The 24,189-nt window shown below is 37.7% G+C and overlaps 1 long non-coding RNA gene across 1 annotated transcript; it reads right to left on the reverse strand.

The window, feature by feature from the left end:
- Nucleotides 1-940: 940 nt before the first annotated feature.
- On the reverse strand, nt 941-7,531 carry LOC138835569 (uncharacterized). Its single transcript, XR_011374649.1, has 3 exons — nt 7,391-7,531; nt 4,636-4,737; nt 941-1,072 (listed from the first exon to the last, which is right to left on the reverse strand). It is a non-coding gene; the product is annotated as an uncharacterized lncRNA (long non-coding RNA).
- Between the last annotated feature and the right edge of the window lie 16,658 nt (nt 7,532-24,189).

Genomic DNA, 24,189 nt, shown 5'->3' on the forward strand with positions numbered 1-24,189 from the left:
GTTTTCTGAGTGGTTTATTGGAGATAAGAGTTTCATGGCCTTTCCTGCCTGGGTTGGCTTTGAACTGTGATCCTCAGATCTCAGCCTCCTGAGTAACTAGGATTACAGGTGTGAGCCACCAGTGCCCAGCCTCACTTTATTTCCAAAAGAAAGCTTCCAGCTCTCAAAGCAGAGCCTTATACAAAACATGTACCAAATAAATTTATTCCATTAACATTTTCTATGTACCTACTGCATGACAGCAGGACAATATGATACTGAGTTTGGATCTCAAAGATCATGAAATATGTTAATGTATAAATATGACTAGTGCTTGGGAAAATTGGGAAGTAGAGTAGAAGTATCAATAGGTTATTGATATATTATTATCCTCACAATAGTATATATATTAGCTCAAATTCCCAAAAATAGCTGAACAATGTCTTATGCATGTTTTAAATATTTGATAACAATATATGTCTATATAAATATATCAAGTATCAATAGATATTTGGGAATAAGAGAGGTAAAATAGAGAAAAAAGGCTTTGATTAACCTAGACATAAACAATAAACAAGTACTACTATTCTGAAGCCTCTATCTTGAGAGGTGGAGATTACCACTGTCAAATTCAGATTCACCATACATCTTCCAAGAATACAATTCTCAAGATAGAGAAGGAAAAGTTATGGTTATAGTTTGGAAAGAATCCAATGATAGATCTGAAGTTTGTCTTCCTTTCTTAGGGAAAGAGAAATGTAAGAGGAAGATATCAAAACATTTCCAACACAACAGTTGATTTCCTCCTGGTATCATTTAGTGCATTTTTAATCTAACTTGATTCATTTTCTGAATTGTTACAGTTCCTCAAACTATGGTGCAGAATGACAATATGAAAAGAATGCAAATGCAGTGAGACTAAGGTAATCTCTACAAATGAGTTGATTTAAACTTGCTTGCCATTTTCTCATTCAAAAACGCTACATTGATGCATTTCACTCACAGTGGATTTCACTCGTATTCTTTTGCTTGCTTGCATTTTGAGTTCTGCTGCCTAATTTATATGCATAGGGTTGAGTAAGGGCAGTTCATGCTGCAAAACACAAGAAAAAAAAACAGAATGTCTGTAATCTTAATGCAAAATGTTGCCATCTATTGTTAGAGGAAATGATATCGAAATTTCAAAACCTAAATGAGTAAGATGAATCAGTAACTGAATATAATTTGTCACATAATGTTTCCAATGGGAATAATAAAACAGTACAATCCATCAAGGCATTTTTAAAAAGAAAATAAAAGGTAGGCATGGTGATTCACATCTGCAATCCCTACTCATTAGACTGAGGAAGATCATCATTCAAGGTCAATATGAGACAGAACTTAAGACCCTATTCTCAACCAAAAAGAGTGTAGAGGTACACATCTATCAAGACCCTATTCTCAACCAAAAAGAGTGTATCATCTCAGCTAGGGCACATAGACACACATACACAACACACACACACACACACACACACACACACACACACACACACACACACACACAAAGAACAGGAGGATTACAGTCTATGCTGGCTCATACTAAAAGCAGAGATTTTTATCTCAAAACTCATGAGCACTTCTGTGCTCATGAGAGAGTAATTGAGGGGGGCTGGGAAGGTGGCTAGGTGGTAAAGCGCTTGCCTTGCATGCCTGAGGCCCTGCGTTCGATTCCTCAGCACCACATAAGCAAAAAGAAAAAAAGCCAGAAGTGGTGCTGTGGCTGAAGTGGTAGAGTGCTAGCCTTGAGCTGAAGAGCTTAGGGACAGCACCCAGGCCCAGAGTTCGGGCCCCACGACCGGACCCCCCCCAAAAAAATGAGAGAGTAATTGACTACCATGTCAAAGACTTGAGTTCAAATCCTAGTATTTCCAGAAAAAAAATAGAAGAGAAAAAATATTTTAAATGATGATAATATAGCAACTTTCAATTGACTTTCCTTTGAAAAAGGGGATTTAAAGATAGATATTTAAGGCATGAGAACACTGGTTTTAAGGTGAAAGGTTCTAAGACTTAGCTGGGAAGGAATTTCTGGACATGGATTCTCTGCAGTTTTTCAGTGCATGAAAATAGCATGGCAAGGGCACAGAAAACCAGTGAAATAGAAGTCTCCCTTGTATTTTACTGCAAGTCTTCAGAAATACAAGAGAAGCCTCATTGGTCTAAAGACTGTAACAAGAATATTGCTTTCATTAGGAGAGAATTGTGTTTTTCAGCCACTGTCTTCTTCTAATACATGGAACAGATTTTAGTAAATATTGCACAATTGATTCTGTACAAATTAAAATTTTGAGGCATGGATTAAAACCTGATCTTTGGAATCAAGAATCAAAAATGGAGCAGTATAACTGGGCAGAGTTAAAGGGGGACAAGAAACAAAGGAAGTAAACAAGAAAGAATAAAGGAAGGGCTAATAAAAGATTATAAGTAAAAGAATCAACATAGTAAAAATCTGAAGCCAATCAAAATACATCACAGTATCCTATTGACTTGGTCAACCCTTCTACATTTAATTCTATCCTAGTTATTATGGCTGCTCAGTCTCTGAAGGCTCAGATCTACAATGTTTAGAATTAAGAAGTAAATTGATACAATATAAAAAAATAGGAAAGTAGCACATTATTTTTTTGTCAATTGCAACATTTTCACATCCTTCAAATTTAAAATATATCATGGGAAAATACAGTTAAATAATTACCTGGTAGAGCCAATAACATTTGACTCAGTTTGGGGGAAAAGATTAAGGTGGTTATGGATTTAGAATTTCTTACAATGAGATGTACAAGACATGTAGAAAAATGAATCTTACAGTTTAAGTTTGGCGGGGGTGGGGGAGCACGGGATGGGAGGGCAGGGTTGGTAAGGAGGAGGCAACAATGCTTAATAAGAATTGTACTCATGGGCTGAGAAGGTGGCTCAGTGGTAGAGTGCTTGCCTTGCATGCATGAGGCCCTGGGTTCGATTCCTCAGCACCACATAAACAAAAAGAATAAAGCCGGAAGTGGCACTGTGGCTCAATGGTAGAGCGGTAGCCTTGAGCTGAAGAGCTGAGGGACAGTGCCCAGGCCCAGAGTTCAGGCCCCATGACTGGACCCAAAAAAGAAGAAGAAGAAGAAAGAACAAGAAAGAAGAAGAAGAAGAAGAAAGAACAAGAAAGAAGAAGAAGAAGAAGAAAGAACAAGAAAGAACAAGAAAGAAGAAGAAAGAACAAGAAAGAACAAGAAAGAAGAAGAAAGAAGAAAGAACAAGAAAGAACAAGAAAGAAGAAGAAAGAAGAAAGAACAAGAAAGAAGAAGAAAGAAGAAAGAACAAGAAGAAGAAGAAAGAACAAGAAGAAGAAGAAGGAAGAAGAAGAAGAAGAAGGAAGAAGAAGAAGAAGAAGAAGAAGGAAGAAGAAGAAGAAGAAGAAGAAGAAGAAGAAGAAGAAGAAGAAGAAGAAGAAGAAGAAGAAGAAGAAGAAGAAGAAGAAGAAGAAGGACCCAAAAAAGAAGAAGAAGAAGAAAGAACAAGAAAGAAGAAGAAAGAACAAGAAAGAAGAAGAAAGAACAAGAAAGAAGAAGAAAGAACAAGAAAGAAGAAGAAAGAAGAAAGAAGAAGAAAGAACAAGAAAGAAGAAGAAAGAAGAAAGAAGAAGAAGAAGAAGAAGAAGAAGAAGAAGAAGAAGAAGAAGAAGAAGAAGAAGAAGAAGAAGAAGAAGAAGAAGAAGAAGAAGAAGAGGAAGAAGAAGAAGAAGAAGAAGAAGAAGAAGAAGAAGAAGAAGAAGAATTGTACTCATTACCTTGCTCATGTAATTGTAACCCCTCTGTACGGTATTTTCATAATAATAAAAACTTATTAATAGTAAGTTTTAGCAATGTTTATCTTACATCTCTAATTTTGATGATCATCAAAAGAAGGCTGACTCTTAAAAGAACTTATGTTCTTATACAAATAGAATATTTACCTGAAAAGTAAAGCTTTCCTTTAAATGCTAATTTCTTCAATTGGCTACTTCATGATGAGATTTGAAGTTTACTGTCTTTCTTCTAGAGTTGAATTTTTTGTTATCAGCAGTTATAAGAATAAGTCAAGGCTGGGAAGGTGGCTCAGTGGTAGAGTGCTTGCCTTGCATGCATGAGGCCCTGGGTTCGATTCCCCAGTACCACATAAGCAAAAAAAAAAAAAAAAAAAAAGAATAAGTCAAATGCATGATTTCAAAAGAATGTCTGGATAGTAGAACATTTGCCTAGCACAAGTGAGAGGTCCTGAGTTTGATCCTCAGTAGCCCAAGAGAATGTGGAAGAGGAAGAAGTAGGCAGAAAGAGTGTGAAGGGTGTGCAGAAGGATAAAAAGGAAGAGAAAGCAGAAGAAATAAAGCATCATACTATTCACTGTAAAACTGGTAGAAAAGCATCACCTTATTGTTATTTCTGCTGATACTATAAGCAGGAGGGTTCATAGATTTCTCATAGGGAACAAAAGTGCTGAGCCATACCCAGGATTGGAAAAAGTAATTGTTTCTGTTTCCATCATGTTAAATGTTTGTATGTTGGTTACCCTGGGGATAATTTCTTTTAAAATTATCTCTATTTTTCCTGCAATTAACTTCATGTCTAGGTATCTATAGGTTTAACTTACCTAGGTTTGAGTTTGATGTGTTTTCTCTGTTGAGTTGAAGAGGTAACTATGAAGAGTGGGGGGCTGAAATGGAATTAACTTTGTCCACAATGTTATCTTGTGCTGTCAAAACAGTTGCAATAACTATTTAAAGATCTGTGATGTATCATACATCATATAGCAAGCAGCTAATGTATTAATGACAGACTTCTGGTGTACATTAATGACTGAGATTTCTGGTTTACTTATTAGTAAAGTTTTTTAAATCTCTCTTGTGTACTTATTAGTAAAGTTTTTTACTGTCTTCAAGTATGGCTACATATGCATTTGTCTGACCATATGTCACTGCAAGTATGGCTAATTTCTTAGGGTTCCTAATTACATGGTCATTTTATGATATCTCCAAATTTTTGGTTGTCAGAGCCAAGGGTGTTTTATTTCTCATCTAACTACCATGTATTCCCACAATGATGAAAACTCATTGGGTGGTTAGTTGAGATCCTCAGTAATCCATGGCTTATATTTACATTTTTCTCTTAAGAAGAACTTTTTATTAATATCAGAACTTAATATTAATATTACAATATAATATAATCATATTATAATAACATTATTAGTATTGAGGCTTTTCTTGGCCATTCCTTGAGGATTGTCCTTGGAAATCTATTGTCTTTTTCTAGGTATAATTATACATGTCGTGTACATCTGCCCCCAAGGATCTTGAGATCCAAGGTTTCAGAGGTCCCAAATTTCAAGCAAATCATTCAGAACTGTTTATATTGCCTACTTTTATATTAATTTACAGCACTATGCCTTCACAGTACTTTATAAATTTTCCCATTCTTCTGTCCTCAAGAATTTGGACAGGCTTTTAAACAATATCTTAGAAATCTATTCTCTTGGTGCTTTATGTACTACTTCACTTACATTATTAGGATCTGTTAAACATAATCTTCTGGGACTATTGCTCTCATCTTTTTTTCTAATCTCTGTGGGGTATCATGTATCCCCTGAGGTGAGCCCCATTTTAGGCCATATATGGTTCCCTCAGCTGTCTCATCTTTCTTCCCAGACATAAGTATTTAAGAACCAAGTTAGCTAGTTTTCTTGCTCACCTGAATGATTTCTCAGTACAATGTAATTCTATAGTCCATCTTACAAATGAATAATCAGAGATGTGTGATCTTAGATTTCCTTTTCTTCTTTCTGTTAAGTCAAATATATGCCTTCCCAGTTCTCCAAACCTCAAAACAATCTGTGTAAAATATAAGGCATCCTTCCATCTAGCACTAAGTTAGGTATTATCCTGAAATAGTATAAGCTTACATGAACCACTGAGCTGGGTTTTGATAAAGCAAGCTTTGTCCCTGTTTCCTGAATTTTGGGGTAGGTTGCTGAATTTTTTCCTGTATTACCAAATGGTATATGTTTTCTTAAAGTCTAGTTCCAAATTTTTGACAATGGTCTGTTTTGTTTTCCATTGATTTGCTTCTATAATGAATGCAATTCTGACTACACCAATCTATACTGAGGCAAACCATGTCAGAAACATCGATGGGTCTTTATACAATGTCAGAACTTAGTGAATAACAACAAATTCACAAGCTGTATCAATTCACTTGGCATTACCTGTTTCAGTACAATTGAGTTCACATGCTAGCCATATATTGCCAATACAAAGCTCTTTTTTCCAATCTTAGTTGCTAATATGAACTCTCAGATCACAAAGCACAATTTACAATAATATAGAGACTATAGCAGAAAAATCTAAAGGTCAAACTTAGAAAGGTCTGAAGCAGTTTCAGAATTCAAAACACACTAAAGCAGGAATAAGGAGTTATACAGATGCCACAAAAAGTTGCTGCCGTTAAAACAGTAATAAGAAACCCAGATCAAAAGTAGTATCAAGATACAGAGCTGATTTTAGGCAGAGTTGAGTTCAGAATAAAGCCATATCTCAGGCTTACTGGATATAGATGAAATTTAACCAGGGAATTAAGATGAGAAGAAATCCCAAAGACAACATTAGGACTTCATACTTTGTAGATCCTAGTTCTGGTGATAGGTCAACATGTGACACTGTGTTAGGAGCCTCTCCTTTTATACAATTCAGGTGAATGTGTTTTGTCAAGTTTGGAGTAGTATCTTTGATTAACTCATGTCTGGTATTTCTAATAGGATTTTATGTATTTGCTTATGTATTGTCTATTGACACAAATAAAATATTAGTTTGTGCTTCATGGTACACTACCACAAACACTGCACAGTTGTTTATGTTTTGACACTGATACTTACTTAAAAATATTTTACTGTGAAGTTACAACATTGAATACTCTCTAGACATGTCTTCAAAAATAAATGTGAAATACCTCTGATTACATTGAACATACCTGAAAAGAATTGGTTTCACCTGACTTTAAAAAGTAGGCACCCAAATTCTTTGAGGAAAAAAAAATAAAATCTCACTTGAAGTTCAAATACATACATAAAAATGCTTCAAGTTTATTAGAAAAAGACAATTGATCAAAAAATAAAGTTTGATTAGAAAAGCCTTTCTAAGTGGTTCTGAGAGATAATGAAATTAAAATACTATTTAACTGAAATTGTTTCTGGAGCAGCTCTTTTACTATTATTAGCACACTAAGCTTAGAAATGGATCTATTATTTCCTTTAAATAAAAGGTATAGGTCAAATGGCTTTATTTTCATAAGTTTTTTAAAAAGTGACTTGAAGGTAGTAGGTAGGCCAAAAGGAATAAAATTGCTGTCTTGCTTACCCTTCATTAATTAGATCCTCCTGATTCAACTTTGGTCACGTCACTCTTCTTGGTGTGATCACCTCAAGACCAAATTGCATTCAGAAATCAATGATCCCAGAAGATCATTGGCTACCCACTTATCCTGATAGGTTCTCTTCAATTTTCCCAGAGTAGTCATATTTTACTGCTAAAATAATAAACAAAACAAGTCTATCATGCTTAGAGTGCTATTCATTTATTCTTTGTTGATCAAATAGACATTGATGAGTTTCCTAGTATATATCCTCTGTGACAAAGGTTAGAGATATGATAATGAAATAACAGAGGATTTTTCTATTGTAGGGAAAAGATACAGTAGATAATAGACAATTATCACACAAACCATGTGATGAACGGCATTAATACCACAAAGAGGAAAAAAAGGTACTCACCTATTCAGGTCCATAATCTAAAGAAAAGTTGATGGAAAAGTGCCTCCAGGAGACTAAAAAGGCCAACAGGGACCCCAAGAAGCTTTTAACAGCAACGTCCTGTGGGTAGTGTCCTGTGGGTTAACACTAGCACTTTTTCCTGCTTGCTCTGAAGGATGCTGTTGGCCTATTACAAAAAAACTAACTACACTGAACTTTATCACTGAGATGTCAGTATGTCACAAAAGAAAGGTGTAGCCATAGTTTCCACTGTGTTCCAGCAGTGACATCAAATATGCTGAGTATTCCAACATGACATTATTTGATAAGAAATGTGTTCTTCAGTGATATTGGGAAGCTGGAAGGCAGTAGATACTATTCTCACAGGTCTACACCAAATCCAAGATATTTCTCCTCACTTGCTGTTAGCAAGAAAATATTTCCCTGATATGCTACAATTGTTGACCTCTCTAGGTTGGTCCCAACTTTGCCTATTCACAAGAAGATGAAGGGTTCAATCTTCTAAACTGAATTTATAATACTTCATTTCATTTCATTTCATTTATAATACTCATTTCAGTTTGACAGAAGGTCTAAAATCTGAATAAATTCTTATTTATCTAATGAAACTTTAATTTACAAATCAAACTAATAAACAGAGGTAAATTTGGGTCAAATTACACACTATTGACTAAAACTTTACAAAAATTCCAGGGTTGTTATACTGTTGAACATACCTGATAAGAATGTATTTGCCCTTCTCCTCCACAAATTATACTGACATCAAATATAGTGAAAGCAGCGGCTATACTGTGGGGGAGGGACATATGAAGCAACAAAGAAATAATCTTATAAATGCATTAGAAACAAATGCATGAAACAAAAAAAAACATTTAAATACATATCTAAGGGTTCATTAGTCATTTAAGGATACAGGTGGACCCGTTGCAACAATGAGAAGTACAAGTTGTCATGTCGAAAATGAACTTTACAACTTTGGTGGGGGGGGAGGATTGGGTGAGGGGCAGGGGGAGGCTGGGAAGGGATGTGAAGGGTAAACAAAAGAGGAGGCTGCAATGCTTGATAAGAAATGTACTCATTCCCAAATTACTCAAGCTGATTCAAAACTTTGGCAAAGTAGCAGGTTATAAAATTAACCCCCAAAAATCAATGGCTTTTCTGTATGCCAACAATGAGAAAAGTGTGGCTGAAATTAGGAAAGCAACTCCATTTGTAATAGCCCCACAAATAATAAAATACTTAGGAATTAACTTAACTAAAGAAGTGAAGGACCTCTATGATGAAAACTTTAAAATCTTGAAAAAGGAAATCAACACAGAACTTAAAAATGGCAAAACCTCCCATGCTCCTGGATTGGCAAGATTAACATCGTGAAAATGGCAATACTTCCCAAGGCTATCTACAAATTCAACGCGATACCTATCAAAATTACACCCTCATTCTTCAAGGAAATAGAAGAGGCAATCCAAAAATTCATATGGAACAAAAAAAGACCCCGAATAGCAAAAACACTCCTCAACGGAAAGAACACTGCTGGAGGAATATCAATACCAAATTTCAAACTCTACTATAAAGCCATAGTAATCAAAACAGCTTGGTATTGGCATAAGAACAGACCTCAGGACCAATGGAATAGAACTGAAAACCCAGAAATGAACCTACAGACCTATAGCCATCTAATCTTCGATAAGGGAGCTAAAACAATAGAATGGAAGAAAGACAGCCTCTTCAGTAAATGGTGCTGGCAAAATTGGTTAACTACATGTAGAAAACTAAAGCTAGATCCTTATATATCACCCTGCACCAGAATCAATTCCAAATGGATCAAAGACCTTGAACTCAAAGCAAACACTCTGAAAACATTACAGGATGGAATAGGAGAAACCCTAAGTCTCCTTGGCTCAGGCCGAAATTTTCTTAATAGAGACCCGGAAACACAACAAATCAAAGAAAGGTTGGACAAATGGGATTGCATAAGGTTGCAGAGCTTCTGCAGGGCAAAGGACATAGCTAGCAAGATCAATAGAAAGCCCACCGATTGGGAGAAGATCTTTACTAGCCATACAACGGACAAGGGTCTCATATCTAAAATATACTTGGAACTCAAAAAATTAAACCACCCAACAACAAATCCTCAAAGAAACAACTGCCCAATAAATAAGTGGGCGAAAGACTTAAAGAGAAGCTTCTCTGAAGAAGAAAGAAGGATGGCCATTAGACACATGAAGAAATGTTCAACATCCCTAACCATAAAAGAAATGCAAATCAAAACAACATTGAGATATCACCTCACTGCAGTTAGAACAGCAAAAATCAAGAACTCTAACAACAACAGATGCTGGAGGGGATGTGGACAGAAAGGAACCTTACTTCATTGTTGGTGGGAATGTAAACTTGTTCAACCACTTTGGAAAGCAGTATGGAGGTTCCTCAAAAGACTTCACATAGATCTCCCCTATGATCCAGCAATCGCACTTTTGGGCATTTACCCAAATGTATACAAACAAGACCACACTAAAGCTACGAGCACAACTATGTTTATTGCAGCATTATTTACCATAGCTAAGATATGGAACCAACCCAGAAGCCCCTCAGTAGATGAATGGATCAAGAAAATGTGGTATATATACACAATGGAATTCTATGCCTCCATCAGAAAGAATGACATTTCCCCATTTGTTAGGAAATGGAAAGGCTTGGAAAAAATTATATTAAGTGAAGTAAGCCAGGCCCAAAGAAACATAGGTCCCATGGTTTCCCTTATTTGCAATATCTAGTATAGGTATGAGTCAAGTGGAAAAGATCAGATAATGTGATGTTAGGAAAACGAACCCTTAAATATGTATTTTAATGTTTTCGTTTCTTTCATGCATGTGTTTCTAACGCATTTATAAGATTATTTCTTTGTTGCTTTGTATGTCCCTCCCCCACAGTGTAACCCCCGCTTTCACTTTATTTGATGTCAGTATAACATGTGGAGGAGAGGGGGACAAACAAGTCGTTTAAGGATTCAGGTGGACCTGTTGTAACAAGGAGAATTACAAAATGTCATGTCAAAGCAAGCTTTACAATGTCGGAGTGGGGGGGGAGGGGGGTATGATTGGGTGGGGGGAGGGGGGAGGCTGGGAAGGGAGGTGAAGGGTAAACAAAGGAGGAGGCTGCAATGCTTGGTAAGAAATGTATGCATTATCCTGCCAATGTAATTGTAACCCCTCTGTACAGTATGTTCTCAAATAAAATAAAATTTAAAAAAAAAAAAAGATTATTTCTTTGTTGCTTTGTATGTCCCTCCCCCACAGTGTAACCCCCGCTTTCACTTTATTTGATGTCTGTATAACATGTGGAGGAGATGGGGACAAACGAGTCGTTTAAGGATTCAGGTGGACCTGTTGCAACAAGGAGAATTACAAAATGTCATGTCAAAGCAAGCTTTACAATGTCGGTGTGGGGAGGGGGGTATGTATGGGTGGGGGGGAGGGGGGAGGCTGGGAAGGGAGGTGAAGGGTAAACAAAGGAGGAGGCTGCAATGCTTGGTAAGAAATGTATGCATTATCCTGCCAATGTAATTGTAACCCCTCTGTACAGTATGTTCTCAAATAAAATTAAATTAAATTAAAAAAAAAAAAGAAATGTACTCATTATCTTGCCCATGTAATTGTAACCCCTCTGTACACTATGTTCACAATTTTTTAAAAATGGGGGAAAAAATAGTTTGACTGAACCTAAAAAAAAAAAAAAAAAAGAATGTATTTGAAGTTATTTTACCTGACTTTAACTAGGCAACAGAGCTCCAGGAGGGAGAAATGTAATCTCTCTTGGGAGTTCAATGTGTATGTAAAATATGTTTCAAGATTATTAGACAAAGACAAGAGGCCTAAAAATAAATTTTAACTAAAAATCTTGCCCTGAAAAACAATTAGTAGTAGGAAAATATTGAGGGGAAAATACTAACTAAAATTGCCTCTGGAACTTTATAAAATTATTATCAAATATAAAAAGGAGTTGATTATTTCTTTTAAATGAATGGTATATGATAATTGGTTATTATTTTTCATGAAGTTTTTTAAATGACTGGTAGACAGGACAGACAGAAATGGCTGCCTTGCTTTCCCTTCATCTGGCTCACCTAATTCCATTTTGGACATTTTGAGATGTGTTATCACCTCAACCTAAGGCTACATTCAGAAATCACTAATCATGGAAGTTATTTTGCTACTCTTATTCTGAATGATTCTTCAAATATTTTATGTTATGATATAAGTTATGATATGCCACTTTCAAAATAAATAACATAAAACAATTATCACTCATACAATGCTATTCATTCATTAATCATTTAACAAATATATTTTGAACAGTTTTGTGGGTTGGGTGACATGGGTATATCTGCTGTCTTGGAGCTTGAATTCCAGGCCTGGGTGCTGTCCCTGAGCTATTTTGCTTAAAGCTAAAGCTCTACTATTTGAGCCACTTATGACTTTTACATAAGTTAATTAGATATAAGGGTCTCCCAGGCTTTCCTGCCCAGTCTGGCTTTAAGTTGCAATTCTCGGATCTCAGACTCCAGAGTGGCTAGGATTACAAGAATGAACTTATTGGGCCCAGCTGAGAGCTAGAGATACAGTGTTGAGCAAAACACATTATATCTAGTCTTATAAACTGTAAGTCTTCTACAGAAAAGGGTCATTAGACAATTACCACACAAAACAAGTGAAGAATAGCATTAATTCCACAAGGCCCAAAGCAATTGTACTCACCTATTCAAGTCCACAATTGAAGGACAAGTTGATAAAGTTTTCCCAACAGACAAGGAAGGTTGACAGGAACCCAGGAAGCCTGTGAATAACAACTTCCTGTAGATAGGCACAGTTAAATATCAGCACTTTCCTGTTTCCTCTAAAGATGCTTTTGGTCTAAACCCTTTATCTCTGAGGAGTTAGGTGAGTCACAAAGGAATGGATTGGTCACAGAGAGCCTTGTTTCCTAGTAGTGATCAAGAACCCTGAGTATCCCATGTTATAACCTCAGGTGAGGGATGTCTTTTTTATACTGTCCTTGAGCAGCTGGAGGTCTATAGACATAATGAGGTAAGACTATATTCAGTAGGCTAGAAGACATTTATCTGCACTTGCTGTTAGCAAGGAAGCTTCTCCCCAGTGTTTTCAAAGGTCTAGCCTCTCTAGAGTAGGTTCTGTTTTGGACAAGTGGGTGGAGGAGCCATGAGGCAGGGGAATCAGCAGGAATTTTGCCAAAAAGAAATTGCCCATTCACTTCAGGGTGAAAAATATGTTTTAGTAAGACTTAGAAGAGTGTGGCTTCTCATCAGTGGCACAATTATCATGGGACAAGCCACTGATAGATGCTGCACTGCAGGAACTCCAAAACATGACAAGAAATGTTACAAATGCTAACATACACCATATCCTTTTTGTAATGTGTACAGAAAAGTTATATGCACATATAGAACCGGTAAGTAGTCTCTCAGAATGGGGTTTGCCACATTGAGCCCAAGATACTTTAAAAAGTGATGGATGTGTCATAATTGCATGGGGCATGGCATCCTAGGGTGTGTCTGTAGTCTAGGCTATTAAAAAATTAGAGGCAGAAAGGATTACTTGAACCTAGGAACATAAGCCTAGCCAAATATAACATAAGCCAGACAAACAGCAAACAAAAAAGCATTAGTAGCTCCCCAACTGGCAGGGTAAAGAGGCTTCATGGAGGCAGTACAGGTAGCAGTCCTTGTCTTTAATTGTTCCAGCCCAGGGACCACACATGAGAGTAGTCACGCCTTTAAATCTGTGAAGATTTGGCCTGAGTTATCACAGCATGTAGCACCTAGCATCCATGACCAGTACTAAAACTGCACCATTATATACATCTAATCCAGATAAGCTTTCAGAGAGCAAAAAAGATTTTTAAAAATAAAGAAAAATTCAAATAAACAAGTGTTTCACTTTTGTATTCTTATTTATTATCCCAGTAGCAAGTTCATAAATAGATGCGGGAGCCATCTGTGGTAGAAATGATAAAGGAATGAAATAGAAGGAAAAAGTTGTTTTTTCTGACTACATTGCCTTATATTTAGTCATGAAAGACCTGACCTGGCTATTTACTCTCTTTCAGAAGTTCATATACAGAACTTCCTGCAGGGAGTCTATCTGCATGATAGGCTTGACTATCTCACTGGAACATCAGGAGGCTATTCACAGAATCCGGTCTTTTCATCCTGCCCCATACAAATACCGGTAGCTGCTAACAACCACCTTTTCACCCCCTAGTAGCTGCTAAGGACCACCTTTTCACCGCCCTAAGCAAGCATCCTGCAGCTGCTACGCCCAATGAAGAAGCTTCCTTATTCTAAGCATATAAATACCCCTGCGTGAAAAATAAAATTTGGCAGCTTGATCAGAATCCTTGTCTTGCTGTCCTTCTTCGTGTCTCTTGTCCCTTCATTCCTTCTCGCTTAGGTTCATTGCCCTGGTTTCAACCTGTGGGTCGGGACAGAGGAGAAAGAAGATCAACTGACTTGTCTGGATGGTGTTAGGTTTCTAAAAAGAGGTAAGCCGAGTAAGAACAGCACCAGCACGCACGTGGTATTTAGGTAAGGGGTAGGTTTATTCAGTAGACCTGCTGGGACCAGGCAAGGTTGGCACTCCACGTGGCTGGGAAAGGCCTGGGAATGAGAGAGAGCTGGGAAGAGAGGAAAGAGAGAGAAAAGAGCCAGAAAAGAGCAGAGAGAGGGGTAAGAACAGTAGCACTCACGTGGTATTCAGGTAAGGGGTAGACCTGCTGGGACCAGGCAAGGTTGGCACTCCACGTGGCTGGGAAAGAGAGAGAGCAAGAGAGCAAGAAAAGAGCAGCAAGAGCTAGAAACAAACAGAGAGAGAAAAAAGGGGAGAGTCTGGGCCTGGGCTAGGCCTTATGTAGGGTATGGGCGGGGAAAGGTGTGGCCACATCAAATTCAGATGTGACCTCTTCCAAGTGTCCCAGTTGCCTAGGTAACGCAGGTACTGGGTGGAGACTTTGCTGCGAGGAGGGTGGAGTCTGCTCGCCATCCAGGAGCGGACCTTACAGATGGTATCGTTACAGATCACATTTTTCCTAAGCTGGTGGGTCTTAGAAGTCTACTGATGTCTCTTGCACTGCATATGGAAAAGTCATACCCATAAAAATGCAAACTTATTTCTACTTTTTTTTTTTACAAAAACGTCCATGCATTTATTGCTCAGCTCACTCTTAGGGCAAAGAAAAAGAAAAAGGGAAATCAGACTTTTAATTTAAACTACAAATCTTTCTGGGTAGTATTAAATTTTTCAGTATGAATTAAATAGAGCATAGATATTTATGAATTATCTTGATTCTCCTCCAATGGAGGAGTTGTACATGATTTTGTTAAGAGTTTTGTAATTTTTTCCCAAAACCCTTGGAAAATGGGCCACTTTTGCTTTTGTTTCTTGACCGATTAGACTCACTTCATCCTGAAAGTCTTGTAAAAAGACCTGGTAAACAGCCCTTCTAAATATAGACATCACGTTGAAGGCATAGAAAAACATATCTACTGAAAATTAAAAATCTGTTGTTGTTCTATGTTAAGCAAATCAACAACTTTGCCACACAATACCCAGTCTTGTTATATTGGTTCTAAACTGATACCCTAAAAAACCATATAGTGATTGTTTATATGGTGAGTTTGTCTAAGTTGTCAAATCCCTTTGATTTTTTTTTTTAATTTTATGTGCGAGACCGGAACTCTAACTCAGTATCCTTCTGCTTTCACTCATTGGCTCTACCAACTGAGCCAAGCTTCCAACCCCAATTAAATCCCCTTTAAAATAAGAATAACTGATTTAAGAGTAACTTTTTTGCTTACATCTGTTTTTTTCTATACTGTTAAATAATTTTTGATGCAGTTAAATCATATTTCCTTTGTTAAAAATGTTTTATGGTGTTTTTACATTACATAATCCTTGTACTTGGTTTTCTAGAATGATTTTTAAATCTCTAGTCATTTTAGTTGGACAGAAAGCTCTACAAACTGACATTTTTAACATATATCTAGTATGACTCTATAACCCACAAATCAAACTAATAGATTGGAAGCCAATAAGAGTCAAATTGTATGTTACTAAGAACTTGGAAAAATCACCAGGGTTTTTATGATGTTGAAAAGATTAGATGATAAAAATGTATTTCAAGTTGTTTAGCATGATTTGTCTAGGCACCAGAGTTCTGTGAGGGGGGAAAAATGAAATCTCTGTTGAAGTTCACATAGATATATAAAAAGTGCTTTATTAGGCATAAAGCCAATAGGCCCCAAAATAAAGTTTAATTATAAAGCCAAGCTGGATGTGAAAAACAATGAGGTAAAGTGGAAAATTAATATATAACTGAAATGGCTTCTGGAGCTTTTTAAAAATTATAACTAGCAGACTAAACTTAGAAATCAATCATCTTATAAATATGTTAGAAACAAGCAAGAAAGAAAAACAATTTGAGTTCTTATCTTGAGGTAAATGCTTGATGAGAAATGTATTCATCACCTTGTTCATGTAATTGTAACCCCTCTGTATGGTATTTTCACAGTAAAAAAAACTTATTAATAAAAAAAATCAATCAATTGCCTTTAAATCAAAGATTGGATGGTTATTCTTCATCAGAAATTCTGAAAATATGACTGGTGCATATATTAGAAGGCATTAAATTGTTGTTTTGCTGTTATCTGCCTGTTCTGATACCATTAGGGATACTGTATTACTCTTTGTGTAATCACCTCAAATCCAGACTTCTTTAGAATTACTCAACTTGGAAGTTCCTTTGCTATACTCATATCCTGACACACTCTTTAACTATTCTATACTTGTGTGTTGATAGAGTGCACAATATTCATGTCAAAATAAAACAAATAAGCTACCACTAATTGAGGGCTATTCATTCGCAATTCAATTAAATTATTTTAGGCAGTTTTATGCGCATAGCCTCTGCTAAGGGCTAAAGATACAATGATGAGCAAGACAAATGTTATTTCTAGTCTTGTGAACTGTAAAGATTTGTATAGAAAAGAGACACTATGCTGGTAGCTCATGCCTATGGTCCTAGCTACTCAAGAGCCTCATGTGGTAGAGAACTAGCCATCATACACACACATACACACACACACACACACACACACACACACACAAAACCTCAGAGACACCTTTCCAATCCTTAGTTCAAGCCCCCATAATGGTAATAAACAAAGAAAGAATTAAGAGTACAATTATCACACAAACCACATGACTGAGAGTGTTATACAGCAAGGAAGGAAAAGAAGGTACTCACCTATTCAGATCCACAGTCTAAGAACATGTTGGTGAAAAAGTGTTCCCAGAAGACTAAACAGGAGCATAGGGGATCAAAGAAACTCCCAATAGCAACCTCTTATGGGTAGGCACAGTTAAGTATCACATCTTCGTTCTTGCTCTGAAGAATGCTATGACCAATTACAGAAAACCTAATGGGTTAGGTGACTCACAAAAGAATGGAATGTTCACAGATACCTTCTATAGTTTTCCAGTAGTGTTATAAAGTACATTGAATACATCTTGGAAGTTGACTCAGTGGTAGAGTGCTTGCCTTGCATGCATGAGTCCCTGTGTTCAATTCATCAGCACCACTGCCACACCGACTCCAGTGGAGTCTGCTTAGCATGGGAAACCATCTATCAGACCTAAGATAGGGGCTTCAGAGACCTATCTCTGAGTTTTGGGACTTCACCGAAGTCTACCTCAGAGAATGGGGCTTTACAGAAACCTATCTCCAAGTTTTGGGACTTCACCGAAGTCTACCTCGGAGAATAGGGCTTCTAAGAGGCCTACTCCTGGAAAAAGGCTGGCAAGCCCCTGGGAAAGATGTGTTTCTGCCTTTCTTTTCCTCACTGTATAAGAGTGCCTATTAATCTTTTACTGTTTCTGCTGTTCATTGTATTTACTCATTGTCAACGTTCCCTCATTCAAAGCTCTTTCTTAAGAGTGTTGACGACTCCAATATCTGATGTGTCTTAAAAATATGACTAACTCACCAGAGTTAAGTGCTACCCTGAAACCCCTCTTATGGAGGCTAGTAGACAAGCCATAAGCAAATATAAAAGTATTGGGGGTTTCACAAAGTCACTTCAGCAGAAGGAATTGTTTGTAAGAGATTTACAAGAAGCTGTAGGCGTGGCTAGAACAGAAAGAATGTATGGCAATTGCGGAGATAACTACTTAGGAGAAAGAACTTCCTGTTACTCTCATTTACTAAGAGACTTGCTAGATCTAGGCCTCCCGCAACCTTACTATTAAAGAAGGAACAGGAAAGATCTTATGGGACAATTAAGGCCTCTATAGAAATAAGGTAATGGTTAGTTGGTGACAAACATCAAAACCCATTATATTGCTTTGAGATAAGCCGGAAACAAGTGCCTTTCAGGCGACCAGCTGGTGACCACCCAAGAATGAAGCCCTGCAGCAAGATTATGTAACCTTTTGCCCTTTCTTATGGAGACTTTTGCTATAAAAGTTTGTTATCCTCTGCATTAAATCGCACTCAGCACTCAGCACTCAGCACTCAGCACTCAGCACTCAGCATGCACTCCTCTTATGTGTGAGTTGTCTGTTTGCCATCTCCCCATCCTATTCCAGGTTCCTCCCTTAGGTATCCTCCGTCGTCCCGACAGAACCCGGTCCGCGGCACACCACATAAGCAGAAAAATAGCTGGAAGTGGTGCTGTGGCTCAAGTCGCCAGCCATAAGCTGAATTGCTGAGGGACAGTACCCAGGCCCAGAGTTCAGGCCCCACAACCAACAACAACAAAAAAGAAACTTAAGTAGTCCAATGTAATAGCTTAAGATCAGAAATATCTTTTTTTCAGTTATCCCCAACACTGAACAACTCTACACCCAGGGAATGTGTAGAGGCTGAGCAGGCAGTATTTGAAGGAGGAAGGACTATCCCTCCTGCATCTTTTACAGCAATCATATTCAAAGCACAATAAAACTTCAGTAACAAAAAAAGAAATACCTTTTCTCGTGATCCTTGCATAGCTGGAGGACAGCTACACAAAGTCCAACACAAAACATTTCTTCTCAGTTATAGTAAGTAAGAAATCCTTTCCTCGGTGTGCTTCACTATCCAGGCTTCTCTAAGGTGAACTCAGTTTTGCCTATTCCCCAGAGGATAGAGAAGCCATGAGTCAGGAGTATGGGCATGACTTTTGCCAGAAAAAGAACTGCCAGTTTCCTTTAAGGAGAGAGGACAAAATAGATCAGGGGAAAAGTGTGTTAAGAAATAAGGTGAAGACTGTAGTTCCTCATCAGTAGAATGTGCTTACAGCCATGAAGGACAAGCCTATATAAATGCTGTACTATGGAGGAACCAATAGACAGCTGTCTATTTGCCTATGTGCAAATGAGGATTAGCTACACTGAACATAAGATCACATTATAGAATTATTAAAAAGAAACTTTTTATTAATAAGGTTTTTTTGAGAAATACTGTACAGAGGGGTTACAATTACATGAGCAAGGTAAAGGTAATGAGTGCATTTCTTATCAAGCATTTTTGCCTCCTCCTTTGTTTCCCCTTACCATCCCTGCCCTCCCACTCCCCTGCCCCAACCCCACCCTGCCCCCCTCCCACCAATCCCCCTCCCACCAATCCCCCAATACACACTCCAAAGGGAACCAGGCACCAGTAGCTCAAACTTGTAATCTTAGCTGCTTAGGAGACTGAAATCTAAGGATCAAGATTCTAAACCAGCCCAGTCTGTAAGAACCTTATCTCCAATTAACCACCAAATAGCTGGATGTAGAGCTGTGATTCAAGTGGTAGAGCACTAGTCTTGAGCAAAATAGTTGAGGGACAGTGCCCAAGGCCTGAGATTAATCTCTAATACCAACACACACACACACAAACACACACACACACACACACACACACACACACACCACAAAAGTGGATTGAGCCTAACATGGTAGGGGTGTGCCTATAGCCCCAGGTGCACAAAAAGCTGAGAAAGTAGAAATCAATTGAGACCTTATACTAAAAGGAACAGCAAACAAAAGGCATTAGTTGTTTCCTACCTCAGGCAGGAGGACCCCTATGGCAATAGTTTAGATAAAAGCATGATCTCTATCTAGTTCAGCTCAGATACTACACTGCGAGTAAATAAGTCTTTAGATGATTACACATAGGGTCTTCAGCCATCACAGTGTGTATCAGCCAGCATTAGTGACCCAGAACCTCAAACACACCATTATGTACATCTACGCTGAGGAAGCTTTCAGATGATGTAGCCTAGAAAATATCTGATAGCCATTGTCTAGAAACTCACTAAAGTATCAAATCATACCTGTCTTGTATTTCTGATTCATAAAGTTATGAGCAAAGAGTTGTTTTAAGCTGCTAGGATTTGGGTAATTTGTTCATAGCAGAAACCAGGTGAAGGGAAGTGATTGGGTAGAGAGGAAGGTTAGCCGAGTTAAGTCTTAAAAAAAAATTTTTAAAAAAAGAGTTAAGCCCTCATGTTAGCTGAGAGATGAGGTTCATTATACTACTTCACTACTTCTATGAATACCTCAATTTTGGCTTTGTAAAACCCACTGACATAACCATATTATATACAACATATTACAATATAGTAAAAAATTATAATCACCCTATTTTGATTATAATCAAAAATATAATCAGCCTATTTTAGTATGTTGCAAATTCTACCAACATTTCACAGATTTCTTCAACAAGTAAAGATTTAAAAAGGGGGGATTGTCCCCCAACAACAAATCTTCAAGAAACAACTGACCATATTCATGATTTCAATAATACATGTACACTCCTCTACACACACACACACACACACACATACACACACACACACACACACACACACACACACACACACATGTATACAACAGCTCAACCTACTCACAAACATCCACTCAACATGATCAAGGATCTTCCTGTAATATTTGAACTTTTAAAATTTTCAAGTGTTGTAAATAATTGATAACAAATACATAAGCAATTATTTTCTGAACAGCACTGTGCTATGGAAATGAGCGTTTGTTATTATTATAACTACTTAAAATATCTCTGAATCTCAAAAGAATTAAATAAGAGACAATCTGAATTTGGGGGCTGTATTTCTACCAGCTATTCTACAAAGGCTTAATGAGATGATACTTATAAGATCCAAAAATTAAGTACTAAATTAATACAATGAAATGTATACATGAGTAAGTGAACTGAAAGCCACTGATCAGAGAGACCTATGCTGCCTCCATCTCTCAGCCAGCGGCACACTGTGGCAATTTTGATGTCGCCTGGGCCATGGAGTTGTCTTCACCACAGCAGTGGCCATGCTGGCATTGGAACTGGGGGTGGTGAGGAGGGGAGAGAAGGCCACTGGGGTGGCCACCCTGGGGATGGGGATGGGGCAATGGGGAGGGAAGAGAGGCCCTGGCAGAGGCTGGTGAGGGGAGGAAGTAGGCGGCAGGCCAGTGGCACAGGCAGCAGCAGCCCTGCTGCTAGTTCTGGTGGCTAGGCTCTGGGGAACTTCTATGAGGTGGGATGGTGGGGTTGGATACCCTGGGGCCTGGCAGCCACCTAAGGAGTACACAATGAGAAATGAGATAAATAAGCAGGCTAAAGACTTAAAGAGAAACTTCTCTAAAGAGGAAAGAAGGATGGCCAATAGACACATGAAGAAATGTTCAACATCCCTAGCCATAAAAGAAATGCAAATCAAAACAACATTGAGATACCATCTCACGCCAGTTAGAATAGCTATAATCAAGAACTCTAATAACAACAGATGCTGGAGGGGATGTGGACAGAAGGGAACCCTACTGCATTGTTCGTGGAGTGTAAACTTGTTCAACCACTTTGGAAAGCAGTATGGAGGTTCCTCAAAAGACTCACATAGAGCACCCCTATGACCCAGCAATACCACTTTTGGGCATTTACCCAAATGTTTACAAACAAGACCACACTAAAGCTACCAGCACGACTATATTTATTGCAGCATTATTTACCATAGCTAAGATATGGAACCAACCCAGATGCCCCTCAGTAGATGAATGGATCAAGAAAATGTGGTATATACACAAATGGAATTCTATGCCTCCATCAGAAAGAATGACATTTCCCCATTTGTTAGGAAATGGAAAGACTTGGAAACAATTATATGAAGTGAAGTAAGTCAGGCCCAAAGAAACATAGGTCCCATCCATGGTTTCCTTTATTTGCAATAACTAGTATATGTCTGAGTCAAGCAGAAAAGGTCAGATAAGTTGATGTTAGGGAAATTAACCCTAAGATATGAATTTAAATGTTTTTTTTCTTTCAGATGATTGTTTCTAACACATTTATAAGATTATTTCTTTGTTGCTTTGTATGTCCCTCCCCCATGGTATAACCCCTGCTTTCGCTGTACTTGATGTCGGTATAATTTGTGGAGGGGAAGGGAAAAACAAATCATTTAAATAGGGATACAAGTGGATCCATTGCAACAATGAGATATACAAGTTGTTATGTCAAAAACGAACTTTACAACTTTGGTGGGGGGGTAGGATTGGGTGAGGGGCAGGGGGGATTGGGGGGGGAGAATGGGAAGGGATGGGAAGGGGAAACAAAGAAGGAGGCTACAATGCTTGATAAGAAATGTACTCATTATCTTGCTCATGTAATTGTAACCCCTCTGTACAGTATTTTCACAATAAAAAAAGGGGGGATTGTTATGAGGAATCTGGGCTAACTAGGATTCAAATGTACTTTTGGACCTGGGATAGTTGATCTTGAAGAATAAAGTTAGATAATAATAAAAATAAAAATAAAAATGATAATAATATTAATAATAATAATGAGTTGATGTTAAGGTGGAGCCATAGCACAGTGGTAGTCATTGCCTAACACACAAGACTCTGCAGTACCACAGTATGTGTGTGTGTGTGTGTGTGTGTGTGTGTGTGTGTGTGTGTGTGTGTGTGTGTGTGTTTGTGTGTGTGTGTGTTTCATAACTGGTTGAAACTTGTTCAAACTAGGTGAAAGCTTTAGACCACTTTGGATTACATTTTCATTTCCTCACAGTTACATTATTCATAAATGTATAAAGATACTAAAAATAAAACATTTTAATTATAAAAAGAAAAATGGTAGACAATTTTCCATTGTGCTATATGCTCTAAATAATTCAAGATTACTTGAGAAATGTGTAACAGAGATTCCTTCACTTTCAAGGATCCAAAGATTCCCAGAAAGAAGTAATATTCAGCAAAATGTTAACCTGTAAACTAGGAATTAAAAAGGAGGTAACTAGGTGCTGGGAAGGTGGCTCAGTGGTAGAGTGCTTGCCTTGCATGCCTGAGGCCCTGGGTTCGATTCCTCAGCACCACATAAGCAAAAAGAAAAAAACCGGAAGTGGCACTGTGGCTCAAGTGGTAGAGTGCTAGCCTTGAGCTGAAGAGCTGAGGGACAGCACCCAGGCCCAGAGTTCAGGCCCCACGACCGGACCCAAAAAAAAAAAAAAAAAAAAAAAGGAGGTAACTAAATGACGATGGGAAGGAAGATTAAGAGAATAAACAGGAACTAAGTGATATAGAGTTGACCATATTGGTTTATAGAAAATGCAAAGTGAGAACTTAACAAGAACAGAGGAAAGAGTTTCCATCAAGATATCTTTGTTAGCTAGAGATTTGACAGGTTAAGATAAACTTCATGGATCAATATCTCTTCATCCTAATTGGAACTGAAAAAAAATCACAGTAATAAGAAGACCAATTATATATTTATCTATCTACCAGGTCAGCACAGAATACACACAGGAACTCAGAGTAGCCCATATCATAAGACAGTGCAAAAGCTATTTACTAGAGTTTGGGGAGGTACCTGTGTCTCTTTTATGTTATTCTAGTAATGGCTTAATCTTTTAGCTTTGTATAAAAGATTTAAAACTGCCTTTTGAATGACCATCTATTTCACAAGGATTCCAGAGTTTAAACCTTTAATTTCTGGCTGCACAGAATGAATCAGTAGTACCTGAAATTTACTAACCACTTAAAAACTAGGTATGTGGAATAAAAGGATACAGAATATAATGCAACACAGGCAGGTTTCAACAGCTCAGGGTGACATTTAGCCAGTGATGCAAATGAAATAGCTAGGTGACATGAAAAGACCTAAACTAATCTAGCAAAGTGCTTATTCTTAAACCAAAGAGAAGGAAGTCTGACAGGTGAATGAACACAGAAGAACTGTTATTTCAGAGATCACATGACTCATAGCATCAGCTATGCCTGTACTTTCTAACATGCTTAATGCATGATACACACCACTATTTGCACAAGAACAAACACATACACATACACATAC

Source organism: Dipodomys merriami, unplaced genomic scaffold (genome assembly GCF_024711535.1).
Source record: "Dipodomys merriami isolate MVZ:Mamm:240054 unplaced genomic scaffold, mDipMer1.0.p SCAF_24, whole genome shotgun sequence".
NCBI lineage: Eukaryota > Metazoa > Chordata > Mammalia > Rodentia > Heteromyidae > Dipodomys > Dipodomys merriami.